This window comes from Spermophilus citellus (assembly GCF_964194105.1).
Source record: "Spermophilus citellus genome assembly, chromosome: 12".
NCBI classification, from domain to species: domain Eukaryota; kingdom Metazoa; phylum Chordata; class Mammalia; order Rodentia; family Sciuridae; genus Spermophilus; species Spermophilus citellus.
In genome coordinates this window covers 78,393,157-78,407,481 of record NC_138198.1, presented here as the reverse complement: position 1 = coordinate 78,407,481, position 14,325 = coordinate 78,393,157, and the positions used below count along the sequence as shown (strand labels likewise).

General features: G+C 39.4%; 1 pseudogene across 1 annotated transcript in view; it reads right to left on the bottom strand.

Moving 5' to 3' along the window:
* LOC308631654 (peptidyl-prolyl cis-trans isomerase D-like) overlaps positions 1 to 13,159 on the bottom strand; it is a 134,943-nt pseudogene extending 121,784 nt beyond the window's left edge. Inside the window, exon 1 of the transcript in view lies at positions 12,878 to 13,159. The product of the transcript in view is annotated as a peptidyl-prolyl cis-trans isomerase D-like (transcript). The remainder of the gene's footprint in view (positions 1 to 12,877) is intronic.
* Between the last annotated feature and the right edge of the window lie 1,166 nt (positions 13,160 to 14,325).

Here is a 14,325-nt window from a genome sequence, read left to right as displayed (position 1 = left end):
TTGGCTCTTTGGTTGATTCTAGTCTTTTGTGTAGGCAGATCTAGAAATATATCCTGAGTCTATGTTGAAATTTTCAAATCAAATGAATAAATTTAAAGGATTTATACAATTATTTGATTTCACATTTGTGCCTCTTTCTCCTTATACCGAACATGTTATATACAGAGTTGACTAAAACAAAAGATTTTGTTAATGTCATGAAGAACTACTCCAGACTTAATGACAAGACATTTGGGTGTCATATTTGGGCAGAAGATACAGCTAATAAAATTTCAGTGGCCTTCTACTTCAATAAAATTTCCAGGGTTCCAATGGTGTGGGCCCTGTTGAGATACCCCTTCTAAGGTAAAGTATAAGTTGTTGTATTTGACCCCTCTTACAACTGAAAAAGAAGCCTAATAATGCCTAGTGGCTCTCTATGGATCTTGGCGGCAAAATTCTCATTTTATATTCCTCATTTGCATGTGTTACTCTGGCCCATCTTCCAAATAACCCAAAAGGCTACTATTTTTGAGTGTGACCCAGAACTTGAGGAAGCTCTGCAGCAGGTCCAGGCTTGTGCAGGCTGCTCTGCCACTGGGTCCTCCGACCCAACAGTTCAATGGTGTTTGAGGTATCAGTGGCAGATAGGGATGCTGTTGGAGTCTTTGACAAGACTTCACAGGTGGACTGCAGAATAGGTCCTTGGGATTTTGGAGCAAAGCCCTACCACTCTCTGCAGACAACTACTCTCCTTTTGAGATGCGGTTCTTGCCCTGCTACTGGGGCTTAGTAGAGAGTGAACACTTAACTATGAGCCACCAAGTTGTCACGTACCCTGAGCTGTGTCCATCATGAAGTGGGTGTTACCTGACCACCAAGCTGTAAAGTTCTTCCATCATCAAATGGAAGTATAATGCACATAATTAGGCACAAGCAAGCTGAAGGCACAAATAAATTATATAAAGAAGTGGCCCAGATTCCCAAGGCCCCCATCCCTCTGCACTACCTTCTATCTCCTAGTTCATGTCAGTGGCCTCATGGGGACCTCACTATGATTGATTGACAAAGGGACAAAAGACTAAGGTCTAGTTTCAGATGGTTCTGCTTAACATGCAGGTATCACCTGAAAGTAGACAGCTGTAGCAGTATAGCAGCTGTACAGACATTTGTCATTCCCTTTGATTACTAAACAACTAAACCTTCTTACTGGAACTTCCCCAAATTGTCAATCTTGGCTGAGCTACCTCTTAGTGTAAAATCTGCAAATGTTATTTTGTTTCCCAGTATTTTTACAATGTATGAATATGTTATCTAGAAAAGTGCTCTGCAAACTTTAGCTGAATGGTTCAGGATTTGAGGGAAAAAGAAAATGATTGAAAAGTTGATGAAGCCAGGCACAGTGGCATACACCTGTAATCCCAAAGGCTCAGGAGGCTGAGACAGGAGGATCGCAAGTTCAAAGCCAACCTCAGAAAAAGCAAGGAGCTAAGCAACTCAATGAGAACCTGTCTCTAAAATACAAAAATAGGGCTGGGGATATGGCTCGGTGGTTACGTACCCCTGAGTTCAATCCCTAGTACCCCCTGCCAAAAAAAAAAAAAAAAGTTGACAAAAAGGAATCTGGGAAAGAGATATGTAAATAAATATTTCAGGATGAGCCGAATACAAGGAGATATCTGTCTCATGTGAAGACTCACCTCAACATGCTGAGCAACCTCAGCATAGAAGGGTTTTAATAATCAGAGAGACTGACCCATTCTATGGATTCCAGTCAGTCTCTTTCTCTAGTCAATTCTATCATCTGTCTATAAGTTGCTCAACAAAGTGGTCTTGGTAGTAGGTGATAGAGATTAACAATATGAACTTCTGCTCACCAAGGTCAAACTGGTAAAAGCCACTGTTTGAGTACCTAATCAATCCACCAGTAGCAGAGACCAACACTAAGTCCCCAGTGACACCATTCTCTAGAGAGATCAGCCAGTTATCAGGTAACAAGTTGAATATAATGGAAAACTATAACCCAATACAGGGAGGACTACTAATAACAGAGAGCTTTCTGGCAAGAAGGTTTGGTCACTCTACCAGGTAAAGAACCACAACCAGCCAAAGTGCTTTATGAAGGCAAAGGGAATACAAAATGGATCGTAGAAGAAGATATTATAAATACCAGCTATGACCATGATTAAGTTAATTGCAGAAATAAAGACTGCCATTATTTTAGAATTCTCCTTTTTTGTTAATATATCTGAGTATTGTGAGTATTAATATATTACATTGAATTGCATTTATTATATTAATGTATATTAAACAAATATCCTTGTTTTCCTCTCTTATTTTTTATCATTTAACATAATATATTGTCTTATTATTATAATTTTTTGATTGTTAGTATTTTTTTTAATTTTTATTTTTTTTGTCATGCATGACAGTAGAATGCATTTTGATATACAACACATACATGGAATGTACATACTTCAATCATATTGTCTATTCTATTCTGCTGCTCTTCCTATCCTCCCTACTCCTCCCCTCCTCTCCCATCCTTTCTCTCTATCCAATCTAATGTGACACACTCTTTTTTTTCCTTTTTCTCATTATAATATTTAAATATTATTAATTTTATGTCATAGATATGGGATTCAAAGAAAAAGTGAACAAAACTCAAGGACTTTACCACCTTGTTGTAGTCAGCTTTTGCATCTTGGTGACCAAAATACCTGACAAGGACAACTTAGAGGGACCAAAGTTTATTTGGGGATCACAGTTTCAGAGGTCTCAGTCTATTGATGGCCAACACTGTTATTCAGGGCCTGAGGTAAAGCAGCGCATCATGAGGGAAAGGCCCTGCAGAGGAAAGTCACTAGTTCATGGTAGGGTCAGGAAGCAAAGAGAGAGCAAGGCAAGGGACCTCAGGGAAGATGCACCCTTCCAGGACACACTCCCAGTGACCCCCCTCCTCCAACCATGCCCCACCTGCCTCCAGTTAACACCTTCTCTGTTCATTCAAACTAGAAGGTACTGATTAGATTACATCTCTCATAATCTGATCATTTTGCTTCAGAATCGTCATTGACAGTGGAGCTTTGGGGGGGACACCTCATATCCGAACCATAACACTGCTCTTGTAGGGAAAGAGCTAGTGCATTTTCAGTTGTACAAAGGATAGTTGTGTCACATCAGGTAAAATTATAATCTTGTTGTTTTTATTTGTAAAATAAGTATGGTTTCATGGATATAAATAATTACTAAGCTTACAAGGTTGGATTATTATGGTTAATTTTATGTGTCAATGTGACTGGGCCACAGCCTACCCAGATATGTGGTTAAATATTATCCTGGGTATATTTGTGAGGATGTTTCTGGATTAGATTAACATTTGAATCAGTAAACTGAGTAAAGCAGATTGCTCTCTCCAACCTTGTGAAAGACCGACTAGAACACAAAGTGGAATAATTATCTCCACCTGATTATCTTTGAGCTAGGAGCTAGCTTTGAGCTTTGAGCTAGCTTTGAGCTAGCTTCTTCTCTGTTTTAAAAAACTCCTGTGAATTGGATATTTAGAGTTCTTTCTGATTCATCCTTTTTCTGTGATGTAAATTTATTTTATTTTTCTCAGTTTATCTTTTACTTTTCACAGGCAATTTTTTTATATTCCTTCACCCACGTAACAACATAACAGATGTCATTGGTGATTGACAAATTGAGATGGTACCGAATGTTAATTCTAATCACAGAGAAGTGGCCAATGTTTATGGCACTGTGAGAAGTGATTCCATTTTCCACGTCTTTCCATCCAATTTCTGCTTTGATCTCTTACTTTGGCCTGCTGTTCCTCCTATCCCACAAGTGCTTGAGGTTAAATTCAAGATCACTATTACAAATCGGAACCTCTTGTCCTCGTTTATCTCCTAGGGAAGACGGTGTCTTTTCCATCAGGATAAGGGAGGACATTCAACCGAGACACCAGTCTCTGAGGTTTTGGCCTGTGAAAAGTAGAAGGACCACATCTCCCTTTTCTAAAAAGGTTAAACACTGTGCCACAGAGGAATGATGTATTTGAACCTTGGATTCCCAATGGTAACAGAGTCAGGAAATCAAGACTGTGGCTCCTGGGAGGAGGGCAAGTCAACAGATGGCAACTCTAACCAGGGTCCTTTCTGGTTCATAAAAAGAAGCCTCTGTGTCAGGGCGAGGAGCAGAAGCAACATACTTGAATGGACTCCAGAGTGTTTCTGTATCTTCCCAGGGATTTTCACCCCGTCATGGGGTATAGGTAGAGCGAGGAAGCTCTGGCACATTCCCCCACTACAACAGCAGGGGGTGCAAAAGTAAAATCAGCAGGGAAAAGAGTGGAAGTTAATGAGCAGGACTCCTTAATTCACCTAGTGAGTGAATTTCAATGGTAACTTCTCCAACGGACTGATGTTTTTGAAATTTGTTTTTAGTGAGAACAAAAACCTTCACTCTTCCACCAGAGAACAAAAAAACATTTTAAATAAATACTCTGAGAGACATGAATCTGTGTTTCATTGACAGATCGTGTCATTAAGGCTATCAGTTTTTCCCCCAAGAGCATTTTGTTTTGTTTCCATTTGGTTTTTGTTTCGGTTTGGTTTTTAGAGATAGAGTCTCCCTATGTTGACTAGGCTGACCCTGAACTCCCAGGCCTAAGCAATCCTCTTGCCTCAGCCTTGCAAGTAGCTGAGACTATAGGTATATGCTACCACACCTGCTCCAGAGCAAGTTTTAGTTGGAGGGTATCAGGGAGGAGGGCACCTGGTGACTAAAGTTGAGGGTGGAATAAGAAGGGAGGCTGAGAGGAAATAAACGGAAAGAGCCTGGGAGCACTAAAAATCAACATCTCAACTTCAATGCTTTGCTAAGAGCAAGTCTTGGGTGTATGATTTCTTAGCCTTCTGAGGGGTGGGGGGAATCTCCTGACGCTTTCATTAATTTCATAAGCCAATGATTGCAGCAGCCCTTTTTATTATTAATTTTTTAGTTTTTAGTTTTAGATGGACACAAAACCTTGTTTTATTTATTTATTTTTATGTGGTGCTGAGGATCGAACCTTGAGCCTTGCTCTACCATGGAGTCACAACCCCCGCCCTCCAGCAGCCTTTAATAGAAGAACAATGACTTCCTTTTCCTTGAAATCTTTAGGAAAGACTCCTGAGACTTTAGAAGCAGGAGGAGGAAAAGAAATGACAAGTAGGAGAGAGAAACAGGGAAGGAGAGAAGAGAAAGAAAGGGAATAAGATGAGGGCATCAATGACACAAGTCCTGAAGAGGACAGTGGACATTACAATCGTGTGGGGTTTCTGGGGACAGTTAACTCCAAGGCACCCTTTCTCAAAGAAACCCCACTGGTTCATCACAACAAATGCAGAAAGTCCAGCTAAAACATTCTGAGAACAGCATATATACTGGACATCTGCATTCTTTTTGATAACTAAACAGCTAAACCTTCTTAGGTCTTGGGATTTCCCCCATCTTGTCAATCTTGGGAGACACTGAACCACTCTTGTTATGAAGTCTGCAAACATTACTTTGTTTCCTAGTCTCCTTTACAGACATGGATGTGTTATCTAGAAAAGTACTTTGCAAACTTTAGTGCACATAATATATCACATTTGAGGTATACCAAACCTAGAGAGCATGTTGCATTACTCTCTGAGATTTTGAATCAGTAAAATAGAATGGAGCCTGTTGCATGGTTTGCTGTACCAAGAAGCTCATAACTGATAACCAATGCTGCTACTATTAGGACTACACTTCTTCTAGTACATTGACAGCCTCTACCCATCTGATTAACCCAACTCGGGTTTGAATTGGGCACTAACAATGCAAAGCAGTGGAGATTGAAAAAAAAAAAATTCTCTCTGGTAACAGAGGGAGTTTGCAGCAGCTCCAGCTTCCTGTAACTGGGAGGACAGTGGTGGTGCTGGGTATATCCACCTTCCTGGATCGCTGAAGTTAGAAGTACAAGTGCATGGGAGCAGAAGGGTGGTACACAGAGGTGTCTTTGCCAAACCAGCCCTACAGCATAGAACCCAAGCTAGACCCTGTAGTATAGAAATAAGGGTTTCTACCAAAATAAAAACTTTGAAAATATTAAGGACAAACCCTTTGAGATCTTTTCCTCACAATATCTGGCACAACACCATGCACTAAACAGATGTGAATAGTGTTAGAAATTTTATTTGCTATTATTATCATTATCTACAAAACAAACAGATCTTAAAAATAATTCTCTCATATATTTTTTAGTTGCAAAAGTCCCTCCAAAAACATAAATATATGTAAAAGAAAATAACAGATTTAATTATGCAGCTCCTTCTCCACCAACATTCATCAACTCTCCCACCTGTCAACGTCTTTAACTCTCCCACCTGTCAGCATCTTTGGCATGGAAAGAAAATGAGAGAGAAATTTGGAGCAGAGCAACAGAAAATCAGAAGCAATGCCAATGACTTGGGATCTAACTTAAAGGTTATGATCAGTTATACATAGGAGGAAAAATATTGTCTATTCCCTAAATGAACATTCTAAGAGGAATATCCTAATTAACATCTGCAAGGAAAATAGACAAAGTACAGCAATCATGTGTTTTGGCAGCTGTATTATGTCCTGGCAGGATTTTGTGGAGGAGAGAACACAGGATTAATGAGTTCAACTATAGACTACTTTATATCCTGGTTCTACAACTAACCATCCATGTAAACAGAGCAAATGCCTTAATTATTATGACTGAGTATTCTCATCTCCTGGGGCAGGAATCTTCACCTACCCTACCTTCCTTTCAGATTTTGTCAGGATCAAAGTGTATCCAGGTTATTGATCTCTTAATGAACAAATTCCTAGCATATGGTGCGACCGAGAGAGTAATAACAGCAGCCATAGAAATGGCTAATATTTATTGAGTGCTAGGTGTGTACAGGGTTCCAAGCACAAATATCTCACTTAATTTTCACAAAATAATCCTGATGATTTTCCCAACTGATACGATCTGAGGCCTAGAGTTGCTTTCCTAAGGCCACACATTTTTCACATCTGAAGTCCAAGTCCTCATTCTGGTCTCTACATTAGAGCAACATTATCCCCTCCAGAGAAAAGTCTAAAAGTACATACAAGGAAAGGAACAGGGGAAGACAATTAGATTCACTGGGGACACTGTGATGACTTGAAGTATATCTCTCAAAAAAAAAGACATATTGAAGTACTAAATCATAATATCTCAAAATGTGACCTTATTTGGACCTAGAGTCTTTGCAGTTAGAATCAATATGAGATGATTAGGTGAGGGTGGGCTCTAGTCCAATGTGACTTGTGTCCTTATGAAAAGGAGAAATGTGAACACAGACAGAGGGTTAACGATGTGAAGACACAGGGAAAACACCGTGGGACCATAGAAGCAGTGAGTGAGGCAAATACAAACCAAGGAACTCCAAAGATTGTCCACCAGCACTAGAAACTCAGAAGAGGCAAAGAAGTACTAGAAGATGCAAGGAAGACACCCAGAGTCTCAGAGGAAACATGGCCCAGCCAACACCTTGATCTTGAGCTCTGAGTCCTCAGAACTGTTAGACAACAGATTTCTGTTGTTTGAGGCTGGTGAGGCAGTTCAGTAGTAGAACACTTGCCTAGCATGAATGAGGCTCTAGGTTCAATCCTCAGCACAGAAAATTAAAAAAAAAATCTGTTATTTTCTGCCACCCAATTTATGGTACTTTGTTACAACAGATCTAAGAAACTGACACTATTGAGTTGAAAGGCCCTATTGGGCATTCAGGTGACATCCCACAGATAGCAGAATATGAGTCTAAAACCAAGGGGAAGAGATCATTGCTAGATGTGATCTTGGAATCACAAACATGTAGGAGATAACTATGTTAAGTGGAGCAGAAGGAAAAAAAAAAAGACTTGGAAAATGCTCTTTGGATTTAACAATTAAGAAGGAGAACATGAGTGATTTTAAGGAGATAAGTCCAGTGAGCATGTCGTGGATTTAGTTGTAAATGGAATGTATTCCAACTTGAAAATAACAAATGTAAACTACTCTTTCATAAAGTTTAGAAGACAGGAGGGAACGGAGAGCTAGAAAGGTTTATGTGGGGTCATACACATTCTGAAAAATACATAGATACTGCCCAGAGTGCTTTCTAAAACAATTTTTCAAACCCACTTATAGTACATTCCTCAGTTAGTTTTCATTTAAGGTGTGACAAAGTAACACAAACTCACAAGACCACGGACCAGGTATTCACGGAGCTGGAGTCCTCTTGCCTGCTCAAGTGGCAGAATCCATTTCCTTCCCGCTATAGAACTCTTCCTGGCTTACTCCCTGGAAGCTGAAGAATCTGTGGCTACTTGCCATCTCTTTTGTAGGCCTAGTGATTAGGCCAAACACAGTCAGAATAATCTCTAATCAGCTGAGTACAAATTTTAATGACACCCCCCAAAAATTTATTTTTCATTATTAGGTAACATAACCATGGAAGTAATATCCTATCATATTCACAGGTCCTACTTATCTACACTCAAGAGAATGGGATTATACAGGGTGGAAATATCCCACTACAGAGCAGGGATCTTGAGAATCATTTTAGAATCCTGCCTACTGCATCCTTCCCCTTCATGTTGATTTAAATTTCAAGCCTAAATACTAAAAATAAACAAAAATGCATTTAACTGCACTACAGATATTTTGGTAAGCTCTAGGTTCTCATCCCAGATCCATAACTTATTAATTGTATAAGGTACTTAACTCAAGTACCCCACCTGTAAAGTGATCCTCCTGCCTAAGCCTTCTGAGTTGCTGGGGTTAGAGGGATGTGCCACCACGACTGGCAAAATACACCTTAATCTTAAAGTGATTAGATACAGTATACTTGTGATATTGACTGCATTTGTGTTTTCTATTCATTGCCTTCTTTCTTTCTTCTTTCTTTCTTTCCTTTCACTCTGTTCCTGCCTTGTCTGGTTTTAATCAAATATTTTGCTTCAGTCAGCTTTTTCATCACTGACCAAAAGACCTGAAAAGAACAACACAGAAGGAGGAAAGTTTATTTGGGTTTATTTCAGAAGTCTCAGTCCATAAATGGCTAACCCCACAGCCCTGGGCCCAGGGTGAGGGAGATCATCGTGGGGGAAAGGTGTGGCAGAGGAAAGCAGCTCAGGACCTAGCACCAGGAAACAGAGAGAGCTCCATTTACCAGGAACAATTTATAAATCCCTAAGGCACACTCCCAGTGTCTCCTGACCTGCCCACGGTTGTCATCCAGCTAATGCATATCAATGGATCATCGATGGATATCTATTGATTAGTTTACAACTCACAATCCAACCCTTCCACATCTGAACAATGTTTGCATTGTATCACACATGAGCTTTTGTAACCTCTGTAAACCATGACACATTTTATATCTTTCAATTTTCTTTCCTCTGTTACCATATCAATTACGCTTTTTTTAAAAAAATTGAGTAATTGTAATAGACATTTACAACTAATTCAAGTCAAATAACACTAAACTACTTCAGGATGGTTTAGTGTTATGACATAATATTCCCAGTTCCTCCTACTGTTGCTTATAATATTGTTTTTGTTTTTTCCACTTTTTCATAAGTTATAATAACAGCCACCTAATATATTGTGGTGGTTATTTTTTTAAATAAACCATTATCCACTGTATCTATTAAGAGTAAGAAAAGTATTTTATTTTACCTTCATTTGTTCCTTCTACCTTCATTTATTCCTTCTCTAATTTCTTTCCTTCAGTCTCTAGATGTTAGTTTGTGATCAATATCATCTTCTTTCTTTCTGAAGAATTTTTTAAACTGTTTCCTGCATGATGGGTCTATTAACAACAAATTTACTCAACTTTTTTTGTTTTAGAAAAACTTTCACTTGTGAAAGATCATTTTATTGGTTACAAATTCTAAGTTGGTGTTTTCACATTTTAAATATTTCACTGCACTATCTTCTTGCTTGCACAACTTATAGAAGGAAATCTTATATCATTTTTTTTAATTTTTTTATTTGTGCTTTTTAGTTATATATGATAGTAGAATGTATTTTGACATATTATACATGCATGGAGTATAATTTCCCATTCTTGTGGTTGTATATCATGTGGAGTTACACCGGTCATGAATTCATATATGAACATAGGAAAGTTACATCTGATTCATTCTAGTGTCTTGTTGTTCTTATCCTTGCTTTTCTAAGGACAAGGTATTTTACTTCCTCTGTTTCCTTTCAAGATTTTCTGTCTTTGATTTTCTGAAGTTTGAATATGATACACTTAAGCATAAGTATTTTAGTGTTTATTCTACTTGGTATTCCTTGCATTTCCTGAACCTGTCATTTAGTGTTTGTCATTAATTTTGGAAAATTCTCAGTCATTATTACCTCAGATTTTTCTTCTGTTCCTTTCTTGCTTCTTCTGTCCTAGTGTTCCTATCATCACACGTGTTCCACAGTTTGTAACTGTCCCATATTTTATTGATATTCCGAGGTTTTTTCTTGTTGTTCTTTTCTCTTTGCTTTTAATTTCTATTGATATATTGTTAAGGGCTGGAAATGTAGCTCAGTGGTAGAACACTCACCAAAAATAAACAAACAAACAAATAAATAAAAAATATCTTCAAGTTTACTGAGTGTTTCCTTAATTGTGTCCAGTCAACCGATTAAACCATCAAAGGCACTCTTTATTTCTGTTACAGTGTTTGTTTGTTTGTTTTCTTAGAATTTCTATCTTTCTGCTTACATTATGCACCTGTTCCTGTATGTTATCCACTTTTTCCATTAGCACTCTTAGTTTACTAAGTATATTTTGAATTTCCAGTGTGATAATTCCAAAATTTCTGCCATATCCAAGTCTGGTTCTGATGCCTGATTTTTCTACCTTTAATCAAACTGGCTACTAACAAACCAACTCTAAATTTTATATAAAAATACAAAAGACCCATGATAGCCGATGAAATACTGAAGACAAAAGAAATTTGGAGGACAGATGGTCTCTGACACTGAGATATACTATAATGCTACAGTGATCAAGACAACACTGTATTGGAAATATTTTTGACAAAACAAAAAAAAATCAATGAACTAAATTGAAATGAACCCAGAAATAGAACCCCACAGATACAGTCCACTAACTTTAGAAAAGGAGCAAAAGCAATCAATTAAGAATGGACTTCTTGGGATGGAGTTGTGGCTCAGATATAGAGCGCTCGCCTAGCATGTGTGAGGCACTAGGTTTGATCCTCAGCACCACATAAAAATAAAATAAAGGTATTATGTCCACCTACAACTATAAAGCAAACATTTTTTAAAAAATAGACTTCTTTACAAAAAATGGGGCTAGAACTCCTGGACATTCATATGCAGAGAGAGAGAATCTAGACACAGATCTTACACTCTTCACAAAATTAAACTCAAAATGAATCATAAATTTAAACTTAAAACACAAAACTTTGTAACTTCTAGAAGAAAATATCAGTGAAAAGCAATGCCTCACACTTGGCAATGAGTTTTTTTTTTTTAACACAACAACAAAAGCACAATCAATGAAAGAAAAAAATTGACTTCATTGAAAACTTCTGCTTTGCAAATCCACTATTAAGGGAATTGTATTAGTCAACTTTCCACTGTCGTGATAAAATACCTTAAAAAATCAACCTAGAAACAGAAAGAAAGACTGGTTTTTGTTCATAGTTTTAGAGGTTTCAGTTCAGCTTGGTTGACTCCATTGTTGGGGGGAGAGGGCTGAGGCAAGGCAGACCATCATGGTGGGGAGTGCATGGCTAACCTCTTCACCTCATGTTGGACAGGAAGCAAAGAGAAAGAGAGGAGAGCTGGGGTCTCAATATCCCCTATAAGGACACACCCCCAATGACCTAATTCCTTCTGCTAGGTTCCACCTCCTAATGACTCTGCTAACTCCCAGAGTGCCATGGGCTGCTTACCAAGCCTTTAACACATGAATTCTGAGGGACATTTATGAACCAATCCATAAACAAGAATGAAAAGACAACCAACCCACTGAGAGAATAATCTTTTAAAATATCTAACTGATAAAGGCCTTGTATCCTAGCTGTACAAAGAACTGTTGAACCCAACAATAAGAAAACAAACAACCTTGTTCATTTTCACAATGGGCAAAATATCTGAAGAGACCCCTAAGCAGAGATATACAGATAGCAAATTAGCAAATGAACAGATATTCCACATCTGTGTTAGTCAGCTTTTAATCCCTGTGACCAAATTACCTGATAAGAACAATTTAGAGGACTCTCCGACAGATTGCAACAATAATACAGGTGTGTGTTACTCAGCTCATCTCCCATACATTGGGGAATTCGCATAAAATCTCTCCTAGGCTCTCCGGGGGAGGGATTATCAGAGCAAGCCTGCATAAAGACACCGGGAAAACTAGAGACACCCGACCTTCAACTCCCACTCCCATCAGCAAGGAAAACGAAACCTGTATTGCCAGCGCGGGGGGAGGGGCAAGCGGAAAAAATCAAAACAATAGAGTGCGGGGGGGGGGGTTCTCAATAGCCACCCTCCACGCCCAACAAATGGCAGGCCCAGAGTACAGTTTGAACTGCCGAGAGGCATCACTCAGGGGAAATCTGGTCTAGCAGGAGAAACCAGGACTAGCAGGAGAAACCAGGGGACTAGAGGCCAGGCCCTCTCAACTGGGCGGCCAGAGAACGCATGCCCGCCGGCAAAACTCCACCCGCCACCCGCGCAACTGGGTGGCTGGAGTCCACCCCCCGCCGGCGACCGACCGCACGACTGGGCAGCTAGAGATCGCCTGCCCACCAGCAACAGCCGGCCCATTGCCCCTGCAACTGGGTGGCTGGAGACCGCATGCCCGCGGGCGACCGATCGCCCGCCGGCTGACCGCGCGACTGGGCAGCTGGAGACCGCCTGTCCACCGGAAACCGACCGCCAGACTAGGCGGTTAGAGATCGCCCACCCACCAGCGACAGCCCCCCGTTGCCGCTGCAACTGGGCAGCTGGAGACCACATGCCCGCCGGCTGCCAGCATGACTGGGCAGCTGGAGACCGCCCGGCCGCCAGCGTCTGGGAGCTGAAACCAACCAGAGACAGTCCAATCCCACCCCTCCATTCCGACACCCCAGTAAGGAACCTGGGGCCCGCCATAGCAGAGAGGTGACGTCACTGGAGCTCAGCCGTCGGAATTCCTTCCCAGAAGAATCCACTTTAGCAAGCATAGTCTACCAACACAAAGGAGAGACAACAGAGATATAAAAAACCAAAACAAATTTATAGAAGAGAGCAGAAACACAGCAATCAAATAGAGCTGGAAAGTAGCGTGAACATCATGAAAAAAAACAAGGGAAAAAAGGAGTACAAACAATGCAGGACAAATTAATTCTACAGGAGGACCTAGAAGCATCAGAAACAGGGATAGGGAAAGAACTCAAGGCATACCTAACTCAGATGGAAAGTCCAAGCAATAAAAGTATATTTTGAAAATGAATTAAACAAACAAATTCAAATGGCAAAGAACGAGCTTTACCAGGAGATAGAGATCTTAAAAAAAATCAAACAGTAATCCTAGAAATGCAGGAAACTATAAACCAAATTAAGAACTCAAACAAAAATATTACAAATAGACTAGATCAAGTAGAAGTCAGAACATCAGATAATGAAGACAAAGTTTATCAACTTGAAAAGAATATAGTCAACACAGAAAAGATGTTTAATCCCATGAGCAATCTATTCAAGAAATATGGCATGTCATAAAAAACCAAATTTGAGAATCATGGGGATAGAAGAAGGCATAGAGAATCAAACCAAAGGAATGGACAACCTATTAAATGAAATAATTCTAGAAAACTTCCCAGAGATGAAAGATGGAATGGATTGCCAAATCCTGGAAGCCTACAGGACCCCAAACATTCAAAACCGTAATAGACCAACTCCAAGACATATAATTATGAAGATAGCCAACATACAGAACAAGGAGAGAATATTAAAAGCTACGAGAGAAAGGAGGCAGATTACATTCAGGGGTAAACCAATTAGGTTAATGACTGATTTTTCATCACAGACTTTAAAAGCGAGAAGATCCTGGAACAATGTATTTCAAAAGCTGAAAAATAATGGTTTCCAACCAAGAATACTGTATCCAGCAAAATTAAGCTTCAGATTTGACAATGAAATTAAAATCTTTCACAAAAAACAAAAGCTAAAAGAATTCGCAGCCAGAAAACCAGCACTGCAAAGCATTTTGAGCAAAATACTACAAGAAGAGGAATTGAAAAATAGTGCCCAAAACTAACAGCAGGAGGTATCTCAGTAAA